The sequence below is a fragment of the Anarrhichthys ocellatus genome, unplaced genomic scaffold, assembly GCF_004355925.1.
Source record: "Anarrhichthys ocellatus isolate YVR2014 unplaced genomic scaffold, GSC_Weel_1.0 scaffold88, whole genome shotgun sequence".
NCBI lineage: Eukaryota > Metazoa > Chordata > Actinopteri > Perciformes > Anarhichadidae > Anarrhichthys > Anarrhichthys ocellatus.
Window position 1 is genome coordinate 537,424 of NW_022280118.1, and position 10,694 is coordinate 548,117.

Below are 10,694 nucleotides of genomic sequence, written 5' to 3' on the forward strand. Positions count from 1 at the left end.
AGAGAGAGAGAGAGAGAGAGAGAGAGAGAGAGAGAGAGAGAGAGAGCATTACTACATTTTGAGGTATTTCACATCTAATGTATGATCCCTCTAGTTATTCTGGGTCTGCTTGGGGGGCCCACCCAGCTGCCCAGAAAGCCCCTAAAGGGAGGCGTCCCGATCCTGAACAACCTTCTCCTGTCTCTAAAAACACAGAGACACCCGACCAGACCGCTCATGACCACAGGTGAAGGTTGCGTCATAGATAAACAGATGAACTCCCCTTTTCACCATGACAGTATAGTTACCACTACATGATCTCATGTTCCATCCACCACACATAAACCTCATGGACAAGACCCTGAACTACGTCTTCACTTCCCAAACCAAAGGAAGGAATCCACGATTGTTTGACGACTTTTGGAGTTTAAGCAACGTCGGGGGAGTTTACATTCCACAGTTGAAAATCTTCCCTCAATGAATGTTATTTTGACTGATTTGACTCATTTTAGACTTCAAACTGGACTAGCTTTGGGGCCAAATGAATGAATAAATAAACAAACAAATAAACCAGAACGGTATTCGTGGGGATGCGGGGAAGGCTCGGAAGCAGCAGTTAAGACCTTTCGTGATGAATAAACAAAAATATACTGCTGTGAATATTTTGCATCAAAACTAGCCATACCAGCAATATGGAAACAGTTTTCAATGAAAGGTCCGAATGGATTCATGCAGACAGAAGACCAACAACCAGGATCCTATTGTCTGAGGTCAACTGTTGTATAGCCTGAAGCTACTGTAAGATATTTTAGATTTTCCTTTTAGTGAAATGCTCCGAGTGAATTTGAATTCCTTCTGGTAAACAGTTACACAGAGTGTATGTCTAGGGCTTTTATTGTGAAAGGTAAGAACAAAAGGATTGGATCTGGTCTGCGCTTCCTTTGCCAAAGTTGATAGGAGTAAAAAAGTTTGCCATCTTGGCTCAAACTACGGAGCCTCCATGTGATGTTGTACACTACAGTGTACGTATTGAATATGTATGTTAAGCACAACCTGATTGGTTGATTTCGTGATGCAAAATCTTAGAAAAATCGCTCCGGAAAAATACTTTATTAAAATCAAAAAAATATATTGATGTCAAATTCGAGCCAAAGTAAGTTGGGGAACCGGCGGGCCCCGTGATGAGTTCATGGGTCTGTCATTTTATAAAACACAAAGAGAGTGTGATTTGAGGCGGTTTATAGTCTCAGACAAAAGTCATTTTAGTCTACAAGCTGTAGAAAGAAAGTTGAAAGAACTTTGAAATAAAACTAAATACTACGTTTGAAAGAAAATAGAACTGAACAGCTATCGCGATGAATAAAACACGAATCAGTAATCAAACTTCTTGGGTGAAAACATGTCGACATCATCATTCCCACCGAACAAACAACACGATGAGAAACCAATAGCCTCCTGTCTTTTATTTGCTGCATCGCCTTCCTGTGCTGTGTGTTAATACCACACTTAATATGTCCAATATTAGCACGGGGCTCTAATGGTGGCATTATGTAATAGTTGTATATGAGAGCAGTTCGCGCAGGACATTAGCATCCATAAACAAAAACAAACTGCGCTCCTCTTCCTCTCGTCTTTCCTTTCCCTCTCTGATCTGTCCATCTTCTGCCGTTTACCCTCCTCCGCATATCTCTCTCTCTCTCTCTCTCTCTCTTCCTCTGCTTCTCTCCGGGGAGGGCAGCCTTTGCACAAAGGCCTGTGAGGGCTTTCACTATTAAAGGAGTGAGGGAGTGAGGGGCGAGAGAGAGTGGGAGAGTGAGGGAGGGAGAGAGAGAGAGAGAGTCGGCTCTTTGTTGTCAAACGCTTCAATTTGAAAATCCTGCTGAACAAAGGCAGCAATCAGCTTCAAACCCGGACATCCGTCTAGCCCCTCGCCTCCCGCCCCCCCCCCCCCCTTCCATCCCTCCTCTTCATCGCTTTATTGACGGAGAGCATGATGGCGTGATGGGATGAAAGGAAGAGGAGGAGGAGGAGGACTGACAGGACCTGGTGGGTAGTTTTATGCTGAGCTCAGCAACGTGAGCTCGCTCTATCTATCTATCACTCTCTATCCCTCTCTCTCTCTCTCTCTGCCCTGCAGAGATAGAACTGGCCTGAGAGAGCTGCACGCGTGCACGCACACACACATGCACGCACACGCACACGGCCATACACTTTCCTCAAGGTCTAGCATGGAGTACTTCATGTGCAACTAAGTACAACCAATGTAAAACTATGCAAATTAAGTAACAAGTGCTGTGTTTCAGCATATATTGTAGATCAGTATGTTTACCACTGCTCAGGAGAATTTGCTATTAGCAGCTCCATGGATGTACATGTAATGCCATATAAGTCAATTATAAATAAACAAAAAAAACAAACACCCCAAAAATATGGCAATAAACTGATAAATAAATTGAAATATAAATATATAATTAGTCCTATATAGTTCAATGAATTTTTATTAAAAAAAGCTAGTCCCCTAGCGGTGGGGGACTGAGGCGGCGGGGTAAATTAGCTAGCCAGTTCTCGTCTCGTTATGGTCTGATGAACAGTAAATTCATCAAATTCAAATCCACATTTAGCTATTGTTTTCCAAGCCGAATCACTCTATGATGCACAGGTTGGCAGGAAAGAGTCACATTCTGGAGCCATTGCCTCCAGGAGGAGAACTCTGAGACTGCAATTCTGTTGCTGTACCTATTCCTGTACCTGTACTTGTATCTTTACCTGTACCTGTACCTTTACCTGTAACTGTACTTGTACCTGCACCTGTACACTTAACTGTACCTGTACTTGTACTTGTACCTACACAAACGCAGACCCTTGCATTTAATTGCTTTCAATTTTCTTTTCACATCATTTCTGTAATGATCACTGCAGCCTGTATGGGGCACTACCACGACTTTAAACTGTTAGTCTTGGCTGATTAATAACTTTACTCATTAATACAGCTCCTCTGCTTGTTTAGTTTTGTGTCGTTTGATGCTCAAACCTGGCTGTTTGCCAGCTGAAGCTTGATTTCAACTTTAATGTGTTAATAATGTTTTTAGGTCATTTACTGTATCATCTCGTTATTACCTCATGTCAGCCAACACTTTTACATTATAATCTTATAATTAGTAAATGATTCACTGATTTTATAACTTTCTTATGGTGCTGTGTTTTTTATTCTAATGTTTTATTGTCCATGTATAGCCAGTTGTAACAGTTTTATTGGTAGTATTATTAGCATTATTATTGTGATTGCGCCATTTGTGCCGGGGTGCCCATATGGCGTTGGCACACCACCAGGTTTTGTGGGTGTGTTTGTGTGTGTGTTGCCAGGGGCGACGGAGGGCAGGAGGAAGGAGGGATGGATGAGTTTCAACCGTGCAGGCCTCCAGCTTTATTCATCTTTTCATCCCTGCATCGCAGTGTGTGTGTGTGTGTTGGGTGGGAATGCCTCCAGATGAAGGTACTGGAAGGTGCCAAGTGGGTCATCTGCCTTCTTATCTCTTTGTGTGTGTATGTGTGTGTGTGTGTGTGTGTGTGTGTGTTCTCTGTAGATGTGTGTGTGTTCGGTGTGTGAGCAGCAGGAGTGTTATGCCATCATATCAACTTAATCCCCAAATCCTTACGTCTAATATCAGCTCTCCTGACACACTTGGAGGAAAGTGTGTGTGTGTGTGTGAAATTTGTGTCGGTGCCAAGGTGCGCCCTGGCACTCTAGACATGCATCTGTGTGTGCGTGTGTGTGTGTGTGTGCGTGAAGCCGATTGAGCTTGTTACTAGTGTCTATAAACATCCAAGTGGTTCAGAGACACACAGAGAGAGACCTGCAGCTCTCAGTTAGAATTAAGAAGTATAGCTGATGTATATGTATGTACAGAAGGCTATGTATATATTCTGTATACAGAATATATTTGCAAACCTGATATTGTTCGTTGGTTTTAATCTGACAAAACATTCACCTGTATGTCCATTGCTCGTGTTTTTCTCTTAATGAATTGTGTTTGACACACCGGGTTATCGCAGTCCTGCTGTAACCACCTGCTGCATACCTTCAGTTTTACAGTTCAGTGGATTAATCACTTGGTCTGTAATACATCACAAAACAATAAAAAATAAACTGTCCATCACATCCTCTTGGAGCCCAGGGGGACGTCATTAAATGTCTATTTTTGTTCAATCAACAGTCCGAAAAGTTAATCTTAAAACAGAGAAGAGCTCCGAAATTGTCACTTTTGAGACCCCCAGGGGGCTCAAAAGTCCCAGGTTCACTGATTGTCAGTGTGTTTTGATAGTTTGATCTGGAGCGTAAAGTACATTCCCCTTGATTGGTCATCGGAAAATGTAAAGGGAGACTGGAAATGTGGCAGAGAAAGAGAGGTACGACAAGCAGTAAAAGACCCTCAAAGCTGGAACCGAAACAGGGACAACGCGATTACGTGGCGTTCGCTGTATCCACGCGGCCAACAAGGCACTCCACCAAAGTTTTAAAGTACAATATCAACAAGGGCAAAGACCCGCATTGGTGCCTACAGTTGTGGCTTTATGTGAAAAAAAAATAAACCTTTATTCATTTCGTTTATAATAGCTCACATGGTACACGTTGGTCTTCTGGTGAATAATGAGGCTGCCACGTGCTGTGTGCTCTGTATTTGAACATCACACAAAGTGATGGAAAAATATTTCCAAACTTTGGACGAACCAAACTTAATTTTCCAACAGGAAGTGTCAACGTGAGTTTCATTAAACAATTTCCCCCTCAACCTCAACCACGAGGTAATTCTTGTAAAAGAAATCACTTAAGCTGTGAGTGTCGCTCTGGACGGCATAAAGTCACTCGCGGCAGAGAGGAGAGGAAGTGGTTGGATATAGTTTGAGAGTGACAGAGGAGGTTTTGGGGGAACACCAGTAAAAGCAGAGGGTAAATTGACAGAAAGAGACAGAGTGAGAGAGAGGGGGGGTTGAGGAGAAGTCAGAATCCAGTCTGCAGAAATATACTGAACTGACCAATTACATTTAATACACGGCCGCTACGCTAACCTATACTCTCTCTCTCTCTCTCTCTCTCTCATCCTCTCCGACCCCCCTCTTTGTGTGCTGCTTTAATAGGATATTGATCGACAGAGAGAGATTCGATTGGCCTGCCAGTGAATTGTGTAATGGCTGCACAACGCCAAGGTCACCCGCTATGTGTTTGTGTGTGTGTTTGTGTGGGTGTGCTGTGTTCAATACCCCCTCCTCCACCCTCCCCTCCCCTCCACCCCCCCGGCCGACCACTTCTCATCTTCTGGTAAGCTATAGGCCTCAGTCACCCCTGCAGACCCCAGTGTGTGTACGTGTGTATGTGGGTATGTGTGTGTTCATTCCCTCTATAGAACAGCCAACATGTGTAGCACAAGTGTAGCCGGTACAGTAGGCGTTACACCAGACACACACATATTCATTCAGTGTTTGCATGTCGATGCCGATGAGTTGGAGCACTGTATGTGTGACTGGTTTAATTAGACACATGTAGGACAGAAGCGCTAATGAACAGCTTGTATACTGGTGACGCACGGGGCAGCCATCTTTGATTTTGGGTTTCGGGTTGGTGGGGTTCGTCCGACTATTCGGGGAATTCTGACTTCAGGCAACGCTCCAGTTGAACTTTCCGAATGGTAAACTCAAATATTGCGAGTTCCCACTTCAAATGTAAAGGCACCATCAGGTCCTTTATCAGAGTATCAGAACAAATACCAAGTATTGTATGAGTAATGTTCGACAAAATGTTGCTCAAGTAAAAGCAACAATATGCAGAATGGCTCTGTTGTAGTTCGTCAATGAGTAGCCAATTTCAGATACTTTGTCTACAGCTGGGTTTATTAGTAGAATAGAGTATATAGAGTAGGCCTAGAAGTAGAATAGAGTAGAAGTAAAGTAGCATGAGATGGAACTACTTAAGGAAAGAACAGGTGTACTTCTGTACTTCCTGTAAATATACTTAATAATGTTCCACTGCTGCAGTTAGTACTATGTTACCTCGCACGGCAGCTGGATTCTTAGGTTGTCACGAGATCACGCAAGAACCACGGGATCACAAATCACGACAAAAATAGGCTTCAAGTGATGCGTTTGTGGTAAGCCAGAATGCGGACCAATCAGGGTCCTGAGAGGAGCTACTGGCAGCTGTGGGCGGGGCTTAGGTGTGTTTCACCTTAGGTGAGAGAGGCGACTATTGGTTCAAGACAACGACAGCGGTTAGCGTAGATACTACGAACCATCTGGGTCAGGTTATGAAATGTACAGTTGAAAGTATGATGACTTGGTGGTTTCTGAAGTATTTTGCGCCACTGTAAAATCCCATATGTTTACTTTATGGCCATAAATTTGGATTATTTTAACTCTGTTATCAGGTTTTTGGCAATGCCAGTCTGTCTGTCCGCCACTTTGTTCAAGACTGAAATATCTCAACAACTATGGGATGGATGGTGATGAAGTGTGAGTCAGACGTTCATGCTCCTGAGCTGATCTACAATCTGCTATAAAACCTATTTAATTCAACTTTAGCTTGTTTGTGTTTTTCTTTAGCTTTATGCTGAAGCTCGTGTCATGGGATTTAAACAGGTTTACAGTTGAAGTGTTGCTGAATAAATGATCAGGTCTTTCTGTTGGCTGTGTGAGTGTCTGAGTGTGTTTCCAGACACATTTTTCATCGTCTATATTTATCATTAATTGTTATGAATGAATAGTGAAGAGTTAATGTTGTTGACTCACATATATGAACACACACACACTATGCAGGTACATTAGCTGGTCACACACACACACACACACACTGGACTCTCCTGCACTCTAATCTATAAGTGATTCTTCCAGAGCCGCATCGCTGCAAATCTGCTGACCAACACAATACACACACACACACACACGCACACTAGAGAAAGGGTGTGTGCATCTGTGAATACATTTTTGTCCGCCTGAATGCATCTATGTGTGTGTGTGAGTATACGAATATAACCATAAAGTGTGTGTGCATGTTGCACCAACATGAAACCAGCTCAGCTCTGCAGCCACAGAGAGATTTCCTAATTTTTATTTTGCTTGCATTATATTGAATAGGAAACTCATTTTACATTTAAAGTACAATGACTAAGTTTTTGGTCGCTGTTAGTATTCCCTCTGTTCATACTGGCTATAAAAAGACAACATTTACTCCACAGCTACAAAAATATGACAGCAGGGGCGTAAATATAGGCAGTGTATTGCATTGGGGCCCGTGGGGTGGGGGACTCTAACAACGTGATGGACAGAGAACGGCCTCTTGCTAGTGATTTAGATTACCTGCTCAGAAATATGCCTGTGGTAAAAAAAAAGAAGTATATACTGTATATTATGAAAAGTTCCCCAAAAAGGCAACCTTATCTCATGTTTATTTTTGGGGTAAAATATTTAGCCACACTCTACATGAACTATACAAGTATAAATAAACTATAAAAACAGCTATTCAATCAAATTTAAAAAAATCTTATTTTCTTTATTATTATTATTATTATTATTATTATTATTATGAGTTATTCTGTCATACACAGATATGCAATGATGATTGCTGAGTAATACATGTTGTTTGATGTTGTCCAATGTCAAGTCTTTATTTGATCATGCTAGTTTAGGCGCAAAAACCTGTCAAGACTGACAAGCATCTGCGAGCCGAGCAAGCAGTCATACCTTTCAAACTAAAAGCAGAAGTAAGTAACTGGCACCAGTGATTAGCCTGCACCGGGGCGCGTCCTGACTACTTCACACCACTGTATCATAGCGTGTGACACTAAAAGAGTAAAAAGAAACATAACTGTTCAGGAGAGTCACTATAAATCTACTGCTCAGTAATAATACTGAGTGGGTCCTACAGGAGGACCATGAATTACAGACAGGTACTGTAGAGGTATTTCATTCCAAAACTGCAGCTCCGCACCTCAGTCTAAGACTCATGTGACTGTTCTTTGGTGAAATGTTTGATGTGTTTAAATGTTATTGCTCAGTACAGACACTCATCTGTTTTGATTGTAGACAGAAAATCCTCTCGGGAACAGATTGAGGACTGAAAGCAAGCAGAAGTTAATGTGACTTCCAGGTTTGGTTCCAGAAGTGAGGAAAACTTATTCCAAATCCCAACTTTAACAACTAAACATGCAGCCTTGGAACTCAACAGTTTGTTGTGCGGCTCACTTAATATCTTTAGATAAGGAGATCTAAGATCGGCTATCTCTGTTTATTTAATATTTCTGTTTTTAGCAGCCTTTAACACAAAACATTTCCCATAAGTCCCCGGACCAGTCCACAGTCTGTGGCAGGAGAGAGAGTACTAAATGATGTTCATTTTTTAGACAGCAGAGATTACAACTAAAAAAGTAAAAATGAAACCAAGTGAAGATGGCCTAAGAAACCGCTGGTAAGTTTTCATGGGAGTTGTAGTTTTTTCTGTGCTCACAAACGAATCGTTGTTTAACTTGATTAAAAACACAAAGGTTCAAATTGATAAAGTCCAGAGCTCTAGTGGAGCTGATTTATCTGAGAATAACATGTAACTGTAATGTAACAGCAGGATTTTAGGTGGAGCTCGTTTTTTATATGGAGGAGTAGAAGTAGAAAGTGGCCTGAAAAAGAAAATACACAAGCAAAGTACAAGCAAAGAGTATCAATAAATGTTCTCCGGTACCTTAAGTTTGGACGCCACAGCAGACCTAGACAGGGCACCAGGAACGCACACACACACACACACACACACACACACACACACACACACACCTATGGCAGGATGTGTGTGTGTGATTAAGTGACTATGTGAGATTTTGCATGCGCAGTGGCGTGCATCTGATCAGGCTGGGATCAGTGTGTGTGTGTGTGTGTGTGTGATCGATGGCTCTTTGATCAGGGGTCTCTGTGTGTGCTGACAGGCACTTTACATCGGCCTATTGTTAGCGGTGGGCGATCGACAGTCTCATATAGATCCCACTGCGCTCTCTGTCACTCTCTTTCTCTCTCTCTATCTCTCTCTCCTGCATGTCGGCACTTTTAAAGGTCACGTTCGTCCCTCATTCTCTCTCTCTCTGTCTCTCTCTCTCCTGTCCTTTCTGTCTGTCGCACGTCCATCTAACCCCCACTGTCTCTGTCTCCTTCACTCTGCAGTCCCTTGATCGCCCCTCCCATATTTCCTCTTCATTAAATGACTTCAGAGAGAGAGAAAGCTCACAGCTGAGTAATGACACAAACAATCATAATGTGTTGAATATTATCCCCCGAAAAGTTTGGAATTAGGTGATAAAGATGCAAAAGATCTCCCTGAATGCAACAAACGGTGATCCACACCTGCTTTACAGGAAAATGTCTATCTACGTCCTCTAGACGTTTAGCAGTGTAATCATCAAAGGAGCCTGTGGTTGGGACAGCAGAGTCACCTGCAGGCTGCCTACACCTGAACAACCTTTACAAGCATCATTATCTACAGAAAGAAAGCCATCTCTAAGCACTTGTACCGTAGCACAGAACATCCTCTCAGTTGTTTTCTCCCAGTTGTGGATGGTATCGAGCTCTCGCTCCAACGCGGTTTCAATGCAGAAATCAATGTAATGTATGTTCCTGTAACCGTATTTCCCTTGTACAGTTATTTCATCAGTCGGATGATAAATGTCATGCTGAAAAGCTCAAAAAACAAATAAACTTGACTACCCTTTTTTTATCAACTTTTTTGTGTGGCTTTTTGTGGCAAATCGTTTCTACGAGGTTGAGTGAATGAATGAAACAGCTGACTGTGGTCTCCATCAGAAGGTAAACCATGCTTGGCATTAGTTACCAGAGTCCAGGTAGGATTGGAGAGTAGAGTTACATAACGGTGGGAATTCATGACTCATTCATAATTTATTGAAGATACTTTTCTGAAAAAGTAAAAATATTTTTTCGTCACAACCGCCCTCTCCTGCCTGTATCACATTCCCATGGGATGTAGGTTTGTGGACATTTAATTTAATTCAACTTTGGCCACAAAACCTGGCAGAAAATCAGGGTAATGTGCAACCAATACAGAATGAGCATATTATTCCATATGAAGTTATCTTATTTTACTTTGTTTTGTTTTATTTTAGTTTGTAGTCATTTTAATCCAAGGCTGGGAGCGTTTCTGCTGTGGGAGTTAGCGGGTAACAACTCTACCAAACACAGTTGCTATGGTGATCTGCCAGCAAATATAACTTGGACCGCTAATTTATAAACACGTTTAAACTGCTGACCTGTTAACAGAACACCAGCCAGCCAATCAGAACCCAGAATCGTGCCTGGCCAATAAATACACTTAACTACAAGTGGAGTTTGTTCTGTGTGAGAGCAGATCATTTTACAGCATTCCCGCATGACTGATAAACATTTTATTGTTTTTGCATTCCTACTTCTTCAGTGACGTGTTCACTTTACAGCGGAAAAATCAAACATTTCTGTGCTGTACTCTTTTCCAGAGTATTTTTCACGACTGTGTGTGTGTGTGTGGGTGTGTGTGCATGTGTGTATGTGTTCATTTAGCTGAGCAGCGTCTGGTTCAGTCTGGAGGAATTACATTAGATCCACTATCGATGACAGATCTGCAATCCAATCACTGCTCTGCCTCGCTCCATCAGAGAGAGAGAGAGAGAGAGAGAGAGAGAGAGAGAGAGAGAGAGAGA

General features: G+C 42.2%; 1 protein-coding gene across 6 annotated transcripts in view; it reads right to left on the reverse strand.

Moving 5' to 3' along the window:
- Window positions 1–10,694, reverse strand: part of nfia (nuclear factor I/A) — a 175,054-nt gene that overhangs the window by 21,849 nt on the left and 142,511 nt on the right. The window lies entirely within an intron of this gene.